Raw genomic sequence first — 21,616 nt, 5'->3', positions numbered from 1 at the left:
GGGCGCAAGGTGGAAGTTTCGCCTAAGGCGCAAAATATCCATGCACCAGCCCTGGGGCAGTGGCCTTTAAAGCACAACTTGCAGTTCCAATAAATGCTGGACTGTTTGCTCATGTCCCATGGGACTGCAAAGAACAGGCCTTTTCCTGCCCTGCTACTAGTGGAGAGCTAAGTGAATATTGCAGCAGCCGCCCGCCCCCCCAGTAAGATTTTGCATCCTGGAATTTGTCAGTTCCTAGGGTTTCACTATGCCATTTCTCCATAGCACACACACTTTGTTAACTTTGGTCAAGAAAGCAACACACACTATTGGGAATCCACCACAGTTCCCATGATTATTAAGTAGTTAGTTGATCCTCCTTTAATTAATCTTCCCAGAGACAATTACATCTGCTAGAAGAAACGCAGCTCTTATATTCCTAGAAACAAACTCTTATTCCTATAAGGCAATGAGATGGCCGGCTAAAGCTGTCAATTCTCAGTCTAGGGCAAAAGCACATTGATTGACCCCTTATGGTATGTTTTCTTCTAAATCTTGACACACACCCCTTTCTTCTTATATCACTTCAATTTTCCCCATATCAATTCTCTTTTAGGGTGGAGAGTTATACATGTAAAGCATGCCGCTTTTATATGAGATTTATGCTGCATGTCAGGATTAAAATGAGCCATATCCATTGTTAGTCTCCATGGGACTGTGTAAAAATCATGCAGAATGCTCATCTTTTTCACAACATACAGACATTCAAGGTCTTAATTTTTGGCACCACTAAAACATATATTTTGTCTTTCACCACTTGACAGGCTTTAGCTTGGGGCTAGTTGAGCATCTGATGATATTTGTATAGAAAGGGGCCAACCTCAGAATCTTTGATCTGGACACCTTTGAATTTCATGGAGGATGGGGGAGAAAGGGGATTCAGATTCAAATTTTGGATCTAAAGCAACCCATTCTTGCTTTGGCTCTGGGTCAGATGCACCACTTGAATGGGACTAATTTTCTAGCTTTTGTTGACATCTCGTGAGAGCTCAGCTTTTTGGGGGGTGGGGTGGTAAAGAAAACCTAAACAAAATAACCTTTGTGATATTTTGGTCCATGCATTTTACACCCAAACCAGGCTCCGATTCAGACTTGAACCAGTATCTAACCTAAACCTAAACCTGACTTTAATATCACCTCCTTGACCCATCTATAAATAGACCAGAGCTGAGCAAACAATGCATAGAAAATAGTTTCCTAACAAATTCAACCTTTTTCTGCTCTCAGAAAGTTTGCCTATAGATGGTGATTTTTTCTTTTCTTTGATGATTCAAACAGGTCTTTTGATTCCATGAATCAATTGTGAACGAGTCATCATCAGAATTCCATGCTCAAGATTTAAAATACTTGGCGTTAACTGGTTACATAAGTCATATGACTTTGATTCTGGGAATTAAGCCTTGGTGATGTGCTGAGATGCCTTAAAGAAAGGATGATCCTGCATCTCCGTTCTAAGGCAGGGGTGTTTGTAACTTGCTTGATTTACATACTTAGAATATACTCAGATTCTGTATCACTGGTTTCTCCTATACCGGGAAACTAGCTTTCCAGGCTCCGACAGCTGCTACTGCTTTGGAAAGGGGCAACAGCGCCGGTGTCAAGAGAGCACCAGTGGTGTGAGAAGAAGGGCCAGACTGTTCATACTCAATGGTTGAGGGTTTCAAAACAGTATAGGGAATTTAGACCCACATCTTCCATTAGTCATTAACATTAATGGAAAATTTGGATCTAGACCCCTGAAACGGCTTCGAAAAGTTCGACCAATGCAGTTCAGAAGTTGTATCTGTCATGCAAAGCTTCCCAAGAATTTTAGAGTTGAATGCAATTTGTTTTTAGTATAAAGTTAAATTGCTCATTTGGGAAAATATTATGCAAATGAGTCAAATAATAAAATTAAGCAATGCATTTAGAGGCTGAAGGACCAGTCGGTAAGCAGGAATAAGAGCACAAAGAAGAGCTAATGCAGCTGGAATGAAAGTGTCAGTGGACAGAGGCAGCAGCTTCCTCAGCTCTGAATGTTTATATTTTGCTTTAACATTTGTGAAGCCAAGAGATAAAATGAAAGGGTAGCAGCAGCCGCCAAGGATCTAGCCTCTCTTACGCTTGGGATCAGTAAGCCTCTTTTAACAGATTATCACAAATGCTATCTTTTCACTGATACAAACCCAGGCACCCTCAATGCCAAGCGTTTTGTATTTTTCTGTTTTCAGGGTAATCCACTTGCTGGCATAATCATCAAACTTCTCCTCAGTCCAAAGGCTCCAGTTACAGAGAGCGACTACTGTGCAGTGGAGTGCAAGCCAGGTTAGCGTTAAGCAAAAAGTCAGATTCCAAAGATTGCCAGTACTTAATCCTGTGTCATTAAACAAATGTATTTGTTAGGAATATTCCACAGCTTTGAAAATAAATATATATATTTTGAGTTGTGTTATATATAAAACACAACTCATTCGGTTCCATGGAGAAAAAAAAAGTCTTTATCCTTCATGAAACTAAATTTGTATTCCTGCATGGAAAAAGTCTGAAAATTGCACTGAATGGCAGAACTGTCAAAGAAGGGCTCTTTCAGCCTCTGAACAGAATGGCTTGTTTTGTTATTACGATTCCCTGGAAATTGGTATGTAGTCATCAGCTGAATATAAACTTTCATCAGAAGCATCTGAAAGATTCTTGCATTTACATTCCAGAAGAGAAGAGTTTAAAAAGCCCCAGACAGTTGAAAGTCTATTTATCTATCTACAGTGATGAAGTATGGCTTAGTCAACAAGGAGCCTTTTTACTTTAATACAACCATGCACCAAATGGGTTTTTGATTGAGTAGTGTTGTTTAGAACAACGATAAACTTTTGTAATAAACCCTGCAGCCACTTTGCCTGTCAATGCCAAAACTTTGCCAAGGTTCACAAAATCTTTCCAGGAGACCTGGGCTAAGGTTTCAGTCAACCTCTCGTTTTGGAGATGCAGTTGGTGTTGCCAACTCTCATGATATTTGATATTTCTTAAAGCCACTGCTCCTGGAATCAGGTGATTACATTTAAAAAGAAAAAAAGTTTCTCTCTCTCTCTCACGGGTGTGGAGAAGAGTTTGAAAACACGTACCCAAAGACTTGGAAACCAGAATGCAAATAAAATTAACCCAAAATGTATCAATTTTTTTTAAACAAACAATCTCATGATTTGGGGATTTTTTTAAACATGTGGGGTTAGCAATACTGTGTGTATATTTTTGCATTGTAACCCAGTGTAACTTGACTGTTCTGTCTTAGAACCTGGATTTTGACTCTTTCGCTTTGAGATTTTGGATCTGAAGAAAAAACGGAAAAGTGGTAAAATGAAGTGGGGGTGGGGGGCTTTTCAAAATCTCTTGCAAACCAGAAGGACTGATGACTTCCTTTCAGAAACAGACCAGTGTTACTAAATGTTGATCCATATCCAGATTTTGAAACCATCCCACTCCCCAAAAAACCCCAAAATAAAACCCCAAGGAAATGTTTGGATCCATGATTTTTGTTTGTCCAAGAATAAATGTAGGGAATTAGACATGATATACAGATCTCGGTTTCATCTAACTACTCCAAAATATGGAGAAATAATGAAGGATGAGGAGCTGTATTTTGAATGGGCCCATCCCTGTGCAGCCTTGGGGAAAAACTGTAGAGAGGAACTAGTCAGAGATTCCAGCTGGTAGGAGCAGCTGCAGAAGCTGCCAAAGCAGGGACCTCTGGACATTCAGAGAACTTTCTACAGTTCTGAGGGGACTTTCCCTGCCCTGTGCTGATTGGTCCAACCTTCTCCTTTCCCACCCCACAGTCTCTTCACCTCGGCTTCACTCCACACCTACCCCTGCCCATTCCAGGTCCTCTATCCCTTCAGTTTCTAGTTAGCTTATTCCCTCCTAACTAAAGCCACACACAAAAAATAATCCACAGAACTAATATGTCATTTGCTGCAATCACCTAGCTCTGCCTGTGTGTTCTACCATTCCCACAACCTGTACCTCTCTTGGCTATTTAGATAGAAAACTCCACAGGGCAGGGATGGTTATCTGTGATTGTACAGCACCTAGCACAATGGGGACCTATTCATGGTTGGTCCTTAAGCACTATTGGAATAAGTCTGAAGACTAACATATAGGTATTTTCCATGATACCCCCCCAACCCCCGGAAAAAAAAATCCCACCAAATAGCCTACAGAACAGCAGTGGCAACTTCACTTACAGCCAATTTAAAAAACAGCAGCTACAATTTAAGCTTTAAAACAGATCCATACCTGTGATCACTCTCTGGCTTCATTACCACCATTTGTTTTTCAGCACTCATTATCCTTCCCCTTTCATCCTTTAGGTTTTTTCTTCCTCCTCCCACACAGTAGCTCTTTCATTTGTTTTCAGTAGATGCAGATTTACCTAATTAAAGGAGGACTCAAGAAGTGCACTTTCTAAGTGAAGTAAATATGGCTAAGGTTGGAACAGTGGGCTGCAGTGTTCCCCGATGTTCCTTCCTCAGGAACAGGATATCACGGGCTCCACCTTTTATCTGCCAAATTAGTGCATTAAATTAGTAGAGCACAAAAAAAAAGTCTCAGAGGACCAGTTAAAAAGGATTCGGAGCAGTGGGAATTGATTGGTCATTACAAAAAAAGTCTATAGGGGCCTGACTCTTAGGCATTGAAATCAATGGGAGCTTTGCTATATTAGAAGTATAATTTCACTAGAAACAGGCTTCAAACACATGCATGCCTTTTCAATTTGAATGCAGTGACCCTGTTTTCTTGCAATAGAATGTGGGTGGTTCCTCTACTCTGGTCACACTGTGGGAGAACAGGGCTCTGTGCATTTTGTTTAGCTCATGGTAGAGGCAATGTTTAGTAAAGAACTAAGGAGGTAAGTACTGTGATTTCTCTCCATCCTACCTTTGTCTGCACAAGAACCCAGCTCAGGTATAGCCTGTTCCAGCTTCTGGAAATGTCTAGTTCACACTGGGCATGCTCAGAGGCATCAGGCCAGATTTTCAAAAGTATTTAGGCACCTAAAGATGCAGATAAATGTCTAGTGGGACTTTCAAATGTGCCTAAGCAGGTTAGGTGCCCAGCTCCCATTGAAATCAATGGGATTTAGGTGCCAAAATTTTGAAAATCCCACTAGGTGTCCATCTGTAGCTTTAGGCACCTAAAAACCTTTGAAAATCTGGCCCATAGGACACTTCCTATACCAAGATTATATCTTCCTGTTTGCTTGTGCTAGTAACTGGATCTCTGTTTACACAGGCCAGTTGTGAAATTCAGATCTGGATAACAATTCACTTCCCAGCACTCCAAAAATGTGCGGATGTTTGGATGTGGAGACTCCAACTGGCCCTAGAGCAATGATTAAGCCTTCAGATGATATTCCCACAAGTACACATTCACAGAAATACAGTGCTCTTTAGTTATAATGGACACATTTAAACAGAGAATTGAGTATTGAATACATTTCCTACATCTAACCCAGCTGAGGAAAGTAATCACTGGATAAAATTCTACAGCCTGTACTATGCAAGAGGTCAGAGTAGATAATTGCAATTGTCCCTTCTGGACTTAAAAGCAAAGAAGAGGTACAAAAGCAGATTTCCCCAAAGCAAACCAAGCTAAGTACATTCTTCTTTGGTTATAATTACCAGAATGTGGATAATAGGCATATTTTATTGCATTTCTAGGGGGAAAATTAATCACACCTTTTAGATACTACATGGAGAGCATGGTATAGAAACTTACAGAGATAAAAAATACAGGTACAAAATGAGTAAGAAAAGTCACTGCTTACGAATCAGTCCTTCCTGAGCACATACCACCTGAGAATCTCAAAGCACTCTACAAAGTGAATTAAGCTTCAAAATAGTGTGCAAACATAGGGTTTGATCCCAAACCCGTTGAAGTTAATGGAAAGAATCCTATAGACTTCAATGTGTTTTGGATCAGGCCCCACATAAGGCACCCATTGAAGGGTGTCAAGTCAGGTTCTAACTCCACCCCAATGGTCACATCTGGGACCTTTGTGGGTGTCAATAGTACTCTGAAAGGAAGGAAGGAGTTGGGATAGAGAGAGGGCAAGGGGAAACATGAGATGGCAGAGTTAGGGAGATTTAAATTTTCTATCAAATAATTCTCAGCAAGCTGTAAACCACCAGCTTTGAACAATTAGTCCAGAAAACAAAGTTTTCACATTCTTGCAATTGTTTACTCTTCAGAGGGCTGGACAAATACCTAGAGATTTGGGTGTTCCCCCACCCCATTTCCTTCAGCAATAAGGTTTGCTTGGTTTTTAATCTCGTATTTCCTGCTTTCAAAATGAATTTAGATAAATAGAAATGTAGGAAAACAAATGGAGCTGTCAGGAAAGATTTGGGGTTAGTCTCTAGTTTTTAAACATAAAATTCATATTCAGTCCAGATCCCAGCTCACATGTACTCACTGCTGTCTACAGAACTGCAACCAGGAATCCAAAACACCCTCAAAGCTTGGTTTAAATGTGTGTCTGGATTTGAATTTAGCAGCTTGAACTCATCTGTATGCCTGTCATATACTCTTTGATGCAACTACCTTTTCCACCTACAAAAGTCTCTGGACATTGCTCAATAAAAAAAAAAAAAAAAAAAAAAGCTGGAACCAGAGATGTTCCTGTTATAATAAATGAGCACTTCAGATTGTTTCTGAAAGCTGTCACAATCATGATCAGTTTTACAGGGGAAGAACGGAAATGCTCTCTCTAGTAGTGCTCCAGAGCCCCCTGAATTCCACTATACTTCTTAAAGTGTCCATATATCTTTCCACAGCATAGAATTAAAGCCCATAAATGATAACTCCCCTGAAGTCACAGACAATACTGTCTGATTCATCCTAGCTAAGAAGTAAGGAAGCAGGATACAGAGTGCATAATACACTCTGCATAGGCACTAATGGACTCCACAGAATGAGTCACTGCTGCTATTTGTTATTTTGATAGCACTGCAAGCATTATATGAGGAGAGACTTTTTTAGTCACATTATGTTATTAATTTGGCTAAGAGCCATCATTTTTGCTAGCTTACTTTTTAAATGACACTCTCCTGTCCAAACAGTTTCTGTGCTATTTATCTAACTTATAAATTAGGGTCTTTTAAAAAAAACAACCTATGGAAACTTTTAATAGAACAGATAGGAAAACATTGCACCACCACAATGGGCCAAAGTTCTCTTTTGCCAAATCATCAGCAGTTTCAAGTGCCTTTCCTTTCTGCCGGGCAATCTGACCGCTTACAAGACAAGTTACCAGTCTCTGTGCCCACCACGAAGTGTTGGCATCTGGTCATTGCTTTGCTGTCCTGAGTTGATCTTTTTATTCCACAAAACTAGCCCCAAATATATTTCAGCCAGCTTGGTGGCCTTTCTACTGAAAACTGGATGAATCACCATTAGTTTATATAGCAAGGGAGGGAATCAGATGTTGCTACTCATGTTAGGTAGGCTCTGTTTATCCAATGGGCCAAAATATGCACCCTGTCTTGGGTGTTTCAGCAACTGGAGTCACACACACACACAAAAAACCCAACATTTAGACAGAAAGGCCATTTTCATATGGATTTCCTTAGTCTACAAAATAAGATACCCTGAATAACTCTTGACTTCTCTCTTTATGGCTTACTCTGGAACACAGCCTCCTTACTGATTTTATTATCTATTTCTAGCCTGTGTTTCTTGGGAATCCTCTTGGTCTATCTGAAGCCCAAGTGCTGAGGGAATATTTCCCTCTCCCCCTGCCCTTCATTTTTAAATTCTGCACATAGCGATATTTTGGTCTTTCACCAAGCTGAAGAACAGAGATCTAGTGAAGATGAAGCCATGGCCGGAGAGGATTATGACTCAAACATCCCTTGTTAAGTTGGGTTAGGCTATGACTCAAGGTAGTTCTATACACAATGTGTCCCTAAAATTATTTGTATCCACAAAACCTAATGGAGTCAATGCTAACCATAACCCTAATGATCATAAGAAGAGATTCAGCAAAAAGAAGGTCTATCAGTTTTAGGGCTTATAAGTTGTTTGAGCATGCCTGACATTCCTATCACTTTAGTAGTTATTTATACCAAACTCATCACTATTGTATCTGTGTACCCATTGATAGGTCAGAGGTGATGCAGTCATTAACATTAAGGAATGGGTGATGGGAATGGAACTTGTATCCTTCAGCACTGGAAATAGAGAAAACTTGCCCCGCTGGAGTCAATGGGAGTTTTGTCATTGACTTCAGTGGAGCCAGGATTTCACTATATGTCAGCAGAAGTAAAGGAGCAGCTAGCCGTGCTCTGCTTGTAGCGAGAATTTGTGGTGGCAGAAGAAGGTGAGATTGAGCGCGCTATGCCAGCAAAGCCATTGTATTCTAGTAACAGCCCCAGCACACACCCACATCCTGAGAAAATGGGTTAGAACACATAGATCAGAGATATCATGAGAAAAGAACATGACCTGTGTGACAGAACACAGTGGGGCTACACAGAGTTCATAGGACGCACTCCTAAGCTATTATTTATCTAAACTGTCACCATACATTAACTTTACAGATAAGGAGCCTACTTGTGAACTCATTTACAGTGGTGTTAATCAGGAATAACTCCAGCAAAGTCTATGGAGTTACAGTAGGGTAAGTGAGATCAGAATCAGTCCCACAGAGCAGCAAAGCTGGTCTGCCTCTTTGACCCAAGGGTAGATATCGTCCTGCTCATAGACTACATCTTCACTGCAAAAAAAGGTGTGCGCGTGCGGGTTTTTTTTTAATTGCAAAATAACTAACACACCATAGTTATCTCACTGTCAAATCTTAGTGGAGAAAGGCACTGTAGTTTTTACCATGAGGTAGCTATGTAAGGTCAGCAATATGTCTCCGCCCGTGGTTGAGCCTGCCTAGTTTATTGAGCAGTAAAAGCTATAGCTCTTTGTCTCTACTAGGGATTTCCAGCAGGCTAGTTAACGTTTGTTATCCCATGGTGAGTGCATACCTTTTTGGGCAGTCAAGACAAAGCCAGAGAGACTATTTGCATGTTTTCCTTATTTTATTTGTAGCTGCACCCACACTATGCTTGGCACTTTCCAAACACTCAAGGAAAGCAGTCCTTACTCTAAGGAACTCACAACCTAAGGAGAGAAACAAACAGGAGAGCAGTCCCTGAGTGTCTTTTGCCTAGAGTGAAATTTAAGTACAATCACACAACCGTGCCACATCTTGGAGGCAGGTTGTATTTCCGGCTATTGCCAGCACCACTCATGTACACACCTGACCCAGATCCTTGCTTCATACCCTAGCAGTCTAAATTAATAAGGTCTGACTAGATAGAGAAGTATGTTCCCAAACAGGCTTTACTGTTGCACATTTGACAAAGTCAGGAAATAGCTATGTTGGCTGCCAGCAACAACTTCCTGTCCCACTTTTGCTTTTTATTCTAGAGTCCAACCTTCACCAAAATGAGTCACCATCTGTTGGTAGTCTGCAGTATTACATGGTAACTAGCTAGAACCCCAATACTGTTAATTTATTATTTGTATTGCACTAGTGTCTTAGGCTCCTCAGTCATGGACCTGGACCCAATTGTGATAGATGCTGTACAAAACAAAAACATGGGCCCTGTCCCAAAGACCTTACAATCTAAGTACTTTCTTTTTATGTTATACAGAAGTCAGATTAGATGACGCAATGTTCCCTTTTGGTATTAAAAAAAGGGTATGAATATAAAAGTGAATATGAACTTATTTCAAATTTCTGCCAGGTCTTATCAATTACTGTCCATGTCTAGAAAGATTGTGTGTGTGTGTGTGTGTGTGTGTGTGTGTGTGTGTGTGTGTGTGTGTGTGTGTTTTCTTAGAGTGGAACAGAGCACCAAAGAAGCTCATGAATTCATAAAAAAACATGTTGGATTGAGAACTGTAGAAACAACATTCTCTACCTGTCTAAAAAAAATTCTATGCAAATATCATAGCAGAGGTGTTCATAGGACGATGCAAGATTTTTAAAGCTTACTGCATAAAATGTCTAATTTCCCTTTGATTTACAAAAATGCATCTGTTCATTGCTCTAAACAGAAAAAAAACTACATAGTGTTTGTTCTCTCTCTAATAGTCTGTTGCTTGTCTTAAAAAGAAGTCCTGGGAGGAAATTCTGCCCCCACTGAAATCAATTTACTTCAGTAGGTTCAGGATTTCATCCTGAAATTTTTCACATGTATGTTACTTAGGCCACAGTCTTGCAAAACATTTAAGCATGTGAACAGGCTCATTGTGGAGTTAATAACATACTTAAGTTTTTGCAGTATTAGGGTTTTAGACAAAGGAAGAATGATCTTGTGGTCATTATTCTGGACTGGGATCCAGGAGATTTGGGTTTAAGATCTGGGTCTCTGCAACAGATTCTCTGAGAATCCTTGGGCAAGTCAGTTAATCTCTCTACACCTCAGTTATCTAACTCTAAAGTGGAGGTGAAAATACTTACACGAATTGTAATCATCTCATTGTTACTTATGTTCGCTCCACGTGTTGCTGTATCCATTTGCAGTCTCTTGTAAGCTCTTTTGGGCAGGGACCATTTTTTTCTACACAACACTTCACATGACGGGCCATGATCCAGATTGTGGCCTCCAGGTGCTACTGCAGTAGAAATAATTTAAGGTCATCTTTCCTGTACCTGCACCTATAAAGGGTACCCATCACATTCACATTAGTATATGGGCACACCTTAGAAGATTTGAACAGAAAGCAAACAACATTGCCCCAAAATAGAGAGTAAACACACTGCCACCCATGCATTCCATTTAAGGAGAGGGCTTCTAAAAGGAATACTTTGAAAGTCACTGGTATGCCAGGTTGTGGGGAGGAAGAGATGTCTGGAAGAAAAAGAGTCAACTTTTTATGCTGGCAACCTTGGTAACCAGACTGTGAGGTCTGAAGCCATGCACAGTGCAACACTCAGCCTTGCTCTAGTAAGGGAGAAAAAAGAAAGCTACCATGTGTATTTTCAAGCAGTGCATTCTGGGAAATGATCAGTAATATTAATAGTTCTGGCAGAGCTAATCTGTACAGTACAAGTAAAAAAGTGTGCAAACATATCAGAGGCCGCGAATGGATGCTTCAGGAAAGGTAGCAAAGAAAAAGTTTGAGTGTTTTATAGTTGAGATTTTGCTTTTTCCTTCCCTACAAGATGCTGGTTAAGGCACATTAGGGGAAAGGACCATGAATTCCATGGTCAAGAATCTTATAGCAGAGTCCAGTTGTAGGAAGTTTTCCCCCCAAATCACAATCCATAACTACTCTCTTCTGCTTAGTAGTGTACAATTTCCATTGGCATCAGTGACATGGTCCAGATAGCATGGCCCTACAGAGGCAAAAGCACATATAAGGAAAGGGCCAGTAACAAATTACTATCCCCAAAAAGCATGGGATTATGGAAATAATTGAACCTCTGAGTCAGTTCCTTATGCAGGCTCCTCCTGGGCAATCCAGGTACACACCTCCTCAGGGTGAGAGGTTAAAGCAGGGGAAGGCCACCTATGGCACGCGTGCCGAAGGCGGCACACAAGCTGATTTTCAGTGGCACTCAACCTGCCCGGGTCCTGGCCACCGGTCTGGGGGGCGGGGGGGTGCTCTGCATTTTAATTTAATTTTAAATGAAGCTTATTAAACATTTTAAAAACCTTATTTACTTTACATATAACAATAGTTTAGTTATATATTATAGACTTATAGAAAGAGACCTTCTAAAAATGTATGACTGGCATGTGAAACCTTAAATTAGAGTGAATAAATGAAGACTCAGCACACCACTTCTGAAAGGCTGTCGACCCCCATGTTAAAGCATCATCTAACCTTAATTCAAGGAGCAGAGATGACCCTTCCATTCTGCTGTGAAGGAAACCATTTCACTAAACAACTGGCCTAGACATTGCTGAGCCAAAGTGATTATTTGGGAAATCAATTAAGTTAGAAATGGAACAGGCCCATTAGAGATTGATGACCTTCCCGATTAGGTCACCCTACCAGCACATATCTGTTCCTTCAGTGTATTCTCCAATATTCTGTTCAGTTCACTTGATAAAACTTTTGTCTTGGCTCCCACAACTAGGATCTCTATTTAACCTTGTTCCTAACAACACTTCAGTTTTCACTGCTTCTTTTAAGCAACAAGCACTGCGTGAATGCAACAATGTCATGCTTCGGTCATCAAAACCATGAGCCTTTACCACTTGAGCTAAAGGAGTAACTCCATTAGCAATGTAGTAGTAGGTTCTTATCCTCTTATATAGGCCTGCCACTTGGAAGGGTATGTAATCTATTTAGTGTAATCCACACTAGCTCAATCAGGCCTGCCCTCCACACACACACGCACTCTCTCTAATGTAAGACAACATGAAGGACCTATAATTTAATCACATCAGTACACCCAAATACACATGGACTTGAACACCCCAAACCTTATTCTGCAGACCTTGCTCTCTTCTGATAGCTGCAATCTCTTTACACTTCATGTGTGACTTTGTGAGGTAGTTCTGCCATTTAATCTTCACTTCTTGTGCAGACCTTTAAATATTTTTTTTAAATTCCAGCCAGATTCTTGGACTTGGCAGATAAACTGTGGGTCCCATAAGAGTTATATTTTCTTTGAAAGCCTTGAATGAAGCCTTTATAAAAAACTTCATTAATATTTCTACCTATATGCCTGCTCCCCACTTCCTGTTCAAGTCCAAACAGATTCTCCACACAGAACGACCTTTTGAAATTCACATATTTACTTCCCCAAAACAGTGAGAGTGTTACTGAGGAGCTTGTGGTGGAGTCAATTCATGTGTGTGTTGTCCTGATGTCGTTTACAAAGATGAAGCCTTCTATTCATTGGAGATGAAAAAAATAGCAGAAGCAAGAGAAGCAGAATATAAAGCTGAAAATATCAGATCTAGAGAGTTCTCTATTCTGGCCCTTGGCCACTTAAAGATTTCAGTCCACTTGCAATTATATTATATTAAAGAGTCATTATGCCTAATGCATTAAAGTGTAGAAGTGGGAGTCAAAGCGGTTTCCAAGAATAAAGGTCAGAAATATTAAGATAGTTGTTCACAAAGCACTAAAAATGTGTGGTGCTTTCTAAATGTGTCTCCCAATCAGCAAGGTACATAAGCATGTGCCTGACTTGTAGCACATGGGTAATTCCATTGAAGTCCAGTTAGAAATGTGCTTAAATACCTTGGTGAATAAGGGCCTATGGGCCAGATCTAACTCCAATTTAAGGCACTGGGAGCTTTTCCATTGACTTGACCGGAAGCTGGATCTATGCACAGCTACAAGCAGAATTGTAAATTGGAAGGGTATATATACTACTTTATAGAAAAATCGAGTTAGCAGCCTTCAAAATACACTATCAAAGCTTGAGTAGCATTGGCAATAAATATGGACAGCAGGATATAATGTGTACGACACCAGACTGATAAAGAGACCTAAGTTCTACTCCCGCTCTGTGATTTACCAAAGCCATTGGTGTTTAACTTCAGGCAAGTCACTGCAACTTTTGGGAACTGTAATTTGGTTGCCTTATGTCCCAGTTCTCCTCTAGAGGCTGGGCTCTCCATCCCTTTGTTTCCACATCTGCAAAATGGGAACAAAGATACTTAACCCTCTTTGTAAAGCGTTTGAGATCTACAGACTGCAAGTGCCATTACATGGAGTAATCCCATTGAAGTCAAGAGACGGCTCAGGTGTTTAAAATTATTCACATGCTTATGTATATTACAGGGCCCTATACAATTATTAAAATAGGAAATCCAAGTAAGGCATTTGGACACTTACATCCACCCTTGATCAGGGAAAATGGACTGTGTGTACTAGCAAGGAACAATTTGAGTATCCAGTTGTGTGACCTGGACATCACTTTATGGCTTCAGTTTGCACAATGGGGCCAGAGGTTGCATTTTCTCCCCAATATGAAACACATGTCTATGAACAAAACATATTACACCTATGTTACTTGGCTTTTATTGGTCTGCATCAGTATTAATGAGGGAGTTTAGTGAAGCAATGCAATATTTCTGATTTCTGTTTACTGGGAGCACTAGCTGATGTCTGAGTGTGTTTAAAATAGCCCTTGGTCTGGTATAGCCCAAATTTGTTGATCTTTATGGTGTAATGCAAAGTCCAGTGATTTGGGCAAGGGTCTAGGGTAGGTGGAGGCCTCTCTCTTTATTTGCAGGGGATTTGAGTTCTGCAGAAGCAAAGATAGGCACATTTTAAAAGATGTGGACTGCATTGTAATTTTATCTAGGGCTGATTGAAAATTCTCTCTCTAAACTGTTTTGAAAGAAAATTGGGTTAACCATTAAACATTTGTTTAGACAAGTGTTTGCTTTCCATGGAAAATTTTGATTTTTCCTAAAAACACACACCAAAGAAATCCAAACAATTTTTTTAAATTTTTTTTTGGCTATGCTGTCACAGTGCCTCATGGGAGTTGTAGTTCAACTGCCTTATATCCCTCTTCTCCTCTATAGGCTAGGCTTCCTGCACAGATTACATCTCCCATGATTTTCCATGATGCACTGCCTCTTGCCCAATGGAGAGATCATGGTGTTTTATGAGAGATGTAGTCTATGTGGAAAAATGGTAATATAAGGCAGCACTGTGCCATTTCTGAATCAAATTTTTTTCAGCCACATTTTTCAGTTTTCAAATTTTCACTCCCAAAATTGAAATTCTGTGAAGGAAACCCATTTTCCAACCAACGTGAGTATTAATTACCTATGAAGGTTGGCTAGAGCCTGTGACAGGTGGGTTTGTTTTTAAATATATGTCTCACTGTTAAAAATCAAAATAAATAGAAGCTGCATCAGATTTTGACTAGGGAGACAAAATGGACTAGTGATTCAATGCCATGCAGGAAACTAAGATCTCCAGAGTACTAATCTCAGTGCTAACACTAACTTGCCGCATGGCCTGGCAGTTCCTTTAACTTCTGCACCTTGATTCCACTATCTCACAGATCTGTTGAAGCTTCGTTCATTAGTGTCTATAAAGTTCTAGCATGGAAGGCGCTCTAGAAGTACAAAGGACAGAAACATTCTGGCAGTTCTCTGTAAGACCTGCCTCTTTCACAAAGCCTTTGTATGTTAGGGCCTAATCCTGCAAGATGCTGAGCACCTCAGGCAGTGCTATGCATATTATTCTGAGTTAGCCCCCAAGATCCTTTGAGGTAGGGACCTCATATACTTTTTGCCCCTTAACCTTTACACATGCCACACACGCAGCACCATTAAAAATCCCAATATTTACATCAACATAGTATTTACCTTGACTGTGGTATTTGCCATGGTCCCTATACCTGGAATGGGAACACCACAGTAAATTTAATTATTGCTGCTGGGAGGAGGTACATATTTAGTTTTTAAGGGAATCTCACTGTGATTATATAGACAGAAATGCAGTGCTAGATAATCCTTTGAAAGTGGCAAAGGCTAGTAATTTATCTCAGAAGAGAATATTGAAAATGTAAATATCTATATACAGTATAGCCAAGGATCTTTGTTTAAAAAGTAGTTAACAGGATAAATAGAAGGCTGAATCTTAAGAATTTCTTTAAAGAAGGAAAGAACTGCTGAGGGAAGTATAAATGAAAAGTAGAACGCATTTCACATAGCACCCTCAGGGCCGTCTTTACTGTGGAAATAAAGCTCCCATATTAGATGTTTGTTAACATTGTGACAGGGATCAGACGGGTACACAAAACCCTAGTTGTGGTGCACTGACGTGGTGAGATAAGGCTGTCCTTATCAGCAATACTGTTTTCTTTCAGCAAGGAAGGGGCTCTGTATATACAAGCAGAGGATGGAAGTCAATGAAAACAGAGGGCTGGAGAGGCCTGAATAGGTATTTTGTGCTATAAATCTAGCTTGGAGCTGTTTTTTTGGGTGTGGAAATATCAAATACTGACCTCCCACTGATGCTGCTTGGCAGTGGGATAAGTCACTCATTTATTTAAGCCCATCCACAAAGCTGCTGTGTAACATGGCAGAGTTCTTTGCAAAAAGTTACACCAGCCTGACACATCTAACAGGCAAACAGCGAGCTCCTTGCCACCACCCCACCCAGTCCTCACGCCTCTGCTCAAAATATCACCAAGCACACGCCTGCTAGTAGGCAATTCCCACAGCATTCGTCAGGCAGCTCTTTGAACTAGGCAAGAAAAGAAGATTTGTGCGGAGGAAAGGGCGGGGGGGGGAGGAAAATCATCATCTTTCTGTCTGTGCCAATAAAAGTCCTCTCTCGAAAGAACCGTGTCTCCGATGGCCCTTTCACTCCTTACCTGGAAACCCGAGTCATGTTGTGTCAATGCAGATCTGCCAGTGGCTGTGCTCCATGCATATCGTGTACATGGCGGAAGTGAAGCCTCCAGGAAGTTTTCACTCTCTCCAAAGAGAGCGGAGAGAATTGTTTTGAACAAGGAAACTGGGCTTGAAACAAGCCCAAGTGGGCTGTATTGCTGAGCATCAGCACTGCCTCTGCTTTCAAGTTTGCTAAAGTGGATGAAAGTCAGACTCCCCCTGATTCAAGCTCACAAGTTCAACCGGCACCCACTGGAATTCTTCCATGGATCAAGGACAATACCTGGCCCTTCCCCAATGAGCACTCTGCTCTGGATTGAAGGCAGGTGATGGGGTAGCAGAATCTAAGACCTTGTTTAGAAAAGCAGGGCTCTTCTGCTGAATCACACTAGGCTCAGGTGCTAAAGACAGAGCAATTATTGCTGAGTCATGCTGGCAGGTGAGTCCGGTTAGTGCCAACCAGTATAGAAAAGGAAATGGGGTAAGAGCCTTACATGGAAACCCTAGAAACAGCCTAGTTAGAGGAGAAAGTGAGGCTGAGGTTAACATTGGGTGTGCATCAGCAGTTACAAGGTTATCCCTCTGCCAGAAATAATAATAATGTTAAACAAAGAAGGGAGATTCTGGCTAGCAGCCAAAGGGAACAAGCTTCAGAACCAAGACAACCTTTATGGCTGGTTCTGAAGAGTTCAACTCCAGGAACTAAGAAGAACCATCCATCTGATCTTACCATCTGCAATGGGATACTGGGCTGGGAGCATCAGATACCTGAGTCTGAGCTCCTTCAAGGCTTTAAAGATCACCACCAACACTTTGCATTGCACTCAAGAGGCCAGTGTACATACTTGTGCATATCTGACTCAGCCTACTTAATCAGGAAGACAACTTCATCCTACATTAGCTGGAGCTTCCAATACTCTTCAATGACAGCTCTAAGCACAGTATGTAACAGTAGTATAGTCTGGAGACAAAAACATGGATTATCCTTGTGACGCCCATGACAGAAAGGTTTTGCAGAAGCCTAGTTAGCCATAGATCATAAAGGTCACGGAGTGTGACTTCTTGTGCCTGAAAATCCAGAAGCAGGAATGGACACCTGAGGCTCCAAAACATTTTAGCAAAAGGTTTGCCGACTCCCATAATAGATGATGCAGACACCCTCTTTCACCCAAGCACTTTCTCCGAGTGAGAGAGAAGTGATGCTTGTTATTAATAATAATAATAGGAGATATACCAATCTCCTAGAACTGGAAGGGACCTTGAAAGGTCATCGAGTCCAGCCCCCTGCCTTCACTAGCAGGACCAATTTTTGCCCCAGATCCCTAAGTAGCCCCCTCAAGGATTGGCCTGCTAAACCCAGGGTTGTGAGTTCAATGTTGACAGAGGAGAGTCACACTTGGTCACACACTGCCCGGTCAGGCAGTAGGATACTGCAGTATCTGGACCAGACAGACAAAAAGGAGATGAAGACATGACTGTTATCAGCACATTGGTGACACCGCATCTCCCTAGCATCTTCCCATACACAGGAGAAGGGACTGAGCCCTGCAGGACCAACGGAGGGGGGGGAGGGGGAGAAAGAAAATGAGTAGCTTCCCAGAACTAGGCTGCAGTTCCTACAAGAGAGGAAGGAGTCTATCTACTAAAGGGCCATTCCATACACCCAGGTAGGTCCCACAAGCGAGTCAACTATACTTCATGGCTAATCGTAGTAAATAGACAGTGTGGGTGGAATTTTCAAGATCACCCCAAGTTGGCCTAACTCTACTCCCAGTGAAGCCAGTGGCAAAACCTCCCCTGAATTTCCATGGAGCAGAGTTAGGCCCATTCCAAAGGCTTTTGAAAATCCCATCCAATATTATGACATGTTCTCCCTCATCCATTGCTAGATCAGCCACTGGTACCAAAACAGTTTCTAGGTCAGAAACCAGGCTGAAATGGATCAAGAAAAACTGTGGAACTTATGTGTAGCTTGGAATTGTTCCAACCCCTCTCAATCTCCCACCCCCTCAAAATAAAAAGGTAGGTTCAAGAAAGGACAGCAACTGAGGAAGCTGTAAACATCCAGAGAGGCAGTTTTGAATAAGGTGTGGTTGCCACTTGCTTCAGTGCGGCTGACACCTTGTATTCCTCGAAGGAGAAGATAACATGCCTTAATAAAGGGTTCAGCATTTCTCCACTGGCTTTAAACAGCCACAGAAGAGCATGGTACCTTATCACAGGTAGCAAGTCAAGCTCACTCAGAACCTTGATAAGAGAAGGCAAAGTGCATCCTCCCAACCTGCAAAAATCAGCACATTCTCCTTCCCTGCTCCATCACTCTTCCCACAGAAGAGGTCAGAGCAGACCCAATCCAAGTCACTCTCTGCAACACATTTGACAGTTCCCTATGGAGTCAAGTTATACAAAGACTGGGGAGAACTTTCAGAAAATGAAAACAACATTTTTAGGATTATTTTTTAAAACCACACAGAACTACCCTCCAATAAACATTCATTATCACATAATAAAACAAATAATTAAAAGCTATATAATTCTGGATGTCTGATATAATTACTTTTTATGGGCAGCTTTATGGAAATCACCAAATAAACTATCCCTGTAAAAAGTGAGTGGTTCTGAAAGGAGGTTTTCTGTCAGCTGGCCGACACACAGTACAGCACCTTATGGAGGTTTTCTGGACATCACCCAGGACCAACAAGGAGTCTAAGCTTCTGGCGCAAACTCCCTCACTTCTGAGAAAATTTCATGGTGAAAAAGTGCTCCGAAATTATGAAGTGACGGGGGTTAGTTCGTGTGGAAGAAAACCCAAGTATAATAACCAAGTAGATAACTAGGCTTAAAACAGCCAAGAGCATCTCTTGGCTATGTCTTAAGTCTCTCTGGAGTTTTCAGAGATACCGAATTCAGAAGGGTGAGTAAGCATTTGTATTGCCACATGGTTGGCGTCTGTCTGGAACGCCACCTAAGGTTCAAATATTTCAGCCATATTTAAAAGTAAATTTCAACATTCACCTAGGTCACCCTGGTCTTTAAAGCAGACACACTACACAGGTTTTGAGAGGCTTGCTTAACCTTTACCGAATGCTTTGAGATCTTTGGATCTCAACATTAATTTGTGTGCATTGTATGTTACTATAATAAGGAACAGAGTGCACATGTTGTGTTTGGTTGGATGGCAGCCCTTTCATACACCCAGGGTGCTATTTTATTATTGTGTTCTGAAGGGAAAGTGTGCTGATATTAGTTTCAGATGCTCATCACCTGTCTGCTGCTTAATGGATCAGACATACTGGCCAGAACACACTTCCAGTGCTAGGGGATGTACTATGTACATCATGATGGTCCACCACCATTTCAGCGTAATCCTGTTGCAGCCTGCTTCAATGTACACACTCAAATGTGAGGCCAGCAGTGCAGTGAGAACATTTTATCTAGAGGCATTGTAGCAACACCACTTACCCTATGGGGCTAACCACTGCCTTCATTTCCCCTTGTTCAGGTTGGACTCACTACCATACCCATTTCTCTTTCAGGGTCCAGTTGTATTCTTCAATGTAAAACTTCAGCAAATCAGCAGCAAATCATCAAAACAAAAGCAGTTCCTCTGCTACAGCTCCCATAGCCTTTTCCCTTTGCCTCTCTCAGCCCCTTCAGAACCTCATCTCCCTCCTATAATTACTCTCACAACCGAGCTCTGAAAGGGACGGTACATCCAGTTACATGCAACTACGTAATTTTATCTTCATTTAAATCTTCATCCTTCTTTAACCCCCTTCCTCCATCCATTGTAATAAATGTCCTATGTTTATCCAACATAGGCCCCAATCCTGCAATGAACTCCATGCTGAGTCCCACTGAAATCTAGGAGGCTTCCCATAGGGAAACTGTAATGCCAATCCCACACTTTAAAAAACAAAACAAAAACACATGAGTCTGCCCCGCCCCCAAAATCATGAGATAGAATTTATTCTTTTTAAAAACTAGTGTTCTCTTCAATTTTACTTCTGGGGTATGAACTTTTCAGTTTCACCTTTTGAAGCTTCTACACACATCCAAATAGGCTCATTAGTTTTTAAAAGGAATCCTGAAATTCTCACCTATTCACATGACTCCAGGGAGCTGGGACTTAAAGAAAAAACACCCCCACCAACTATCACAAGACTTGCTCTAAAATGGTGAGAGTTGGCAACACTGTCAGAAGCTCAATGCAAGATCAGGGCCTTCAATTGCAAGTTCTATAAAGAAGGGACTGTATCATCATTTCTGTAATGCTCGATGCAATTATATGCTGTTACACAAACATTTAAGTTAATAACACCACCTCCTCCTCCTCCTGTATGAAGATATTTTCCCCACTACCGTAAGTCTTTGACGTTGTATCCTGACAGTGGCAAGACTTGAATTTGTCTTCATACAGGGACATTCCCAGTGGACTAAACACATTGGTAGATTATAATTTGATTTCTTTTCTTTTTTTTAAGTAGGGGAGGATTGCTTCTTGCCATCAGAACTGAAAAGCAGCACCATGGGCTCAAATATTCTTTTTGTACCACACTGTCTGCTGAGGTCCCCAAGAAAATAATGGAGAACTACAGTAACAAACACTGAAGTTTTGATGGGACAGTAAATTACCTACCAATGCAAGAATGACCCAGAGAGGGAGGCTTAGCTGTATGGCAAATCCTTCATACATCACAGCCCAACTAGTGGCATGGTACCATGGAGATCGGGGCATCATTTGCTATAGGCAAGGCATAGGTCTATATGCTCCACTTCCCGCCCCACATTCTGACTTTGCAGGATATCATATAATCACATGTGATGTTCTATATGCTGACAACTTCGCCCCTCTCCCACTACTAGAATTTTTCTGAAATGACACCCCAGTCCAGATAAATGTTGGATAGCCAGCAAACAAAACAATTTTCCAAGGGTGCCCCTACCTGTATTGAAGAGTTTAATAAAAATCAGAGTATATATATATACACACACACACACACACACACACTATTGTTGCTCTTGAGCTTTGCCAGGAAACCATTATTGTCATCTTCCCTAGTTCAGAATGAAAGATACCTACGACACATGGGATTTTGACTTTACCAGATTTGAGCAGGGACAAGTCTAAACTGCTAAGTTTAGCTCAGCATCTAAACTTTCCCGAAGTTGGAATCAGGGATTTTGTTACGGGGCCATCTCTAGGTTTGAAGCAACCT

General features: G+C 41.2%; 1 protein-coding gene across 24 annotated transcripts in view; it reads right to left on the bottom strand.

Moving 5' to 3' along the window:
- Positions 1 to 21,616, bottom strand: part of LOC120386909 (collagen alpha-1(XXVII) chain B-like) — a 278,660-nt gene that overhangs the window by 237,362 nt on the left and 19,682 nt on the right. For 16 of the 24 annotated variants that reach the window (XM_039506933.1, XM_039506924.1, XM_039506939.1 and 13 more), the window contains one exon: positions 10,532 to 10,686. The exons of 4 other annotated variants lie outside the window; for them this stretch is intronic. The gene's annotated coding sequence lies outside the window, so the exon portion shown is untranslated. Of the gene's footprint in view, positions 1 to 4,308; positions 4,445 to 10,531; positions 10,730 to 19,859; positions 20,095 to 21,616 lie in introns of all 24 variants that reach the window. 4 more of the 24 variants (XM_039506934.1, XM_039506932.1, XM_039506931.1 and 1 more) reach the window with 3 other exon arrangements.

Source organism: Mauremys reevesii, linkage group 19 (genome assembly GCF_016161935.1).
Source record: "Mauremys reevesii isolate NIE-2019 linkage group 19, ASM1616193v1, whole genome shotgun sequence".
NCBI lineage: Eukaryota > Metazoa > Chordata > Testudines > Geoemydidae > Mauremys > Mauremys reevesii.
This window is presented reverse-complemented; position numbering and strand designations above follow the sequence as displayed.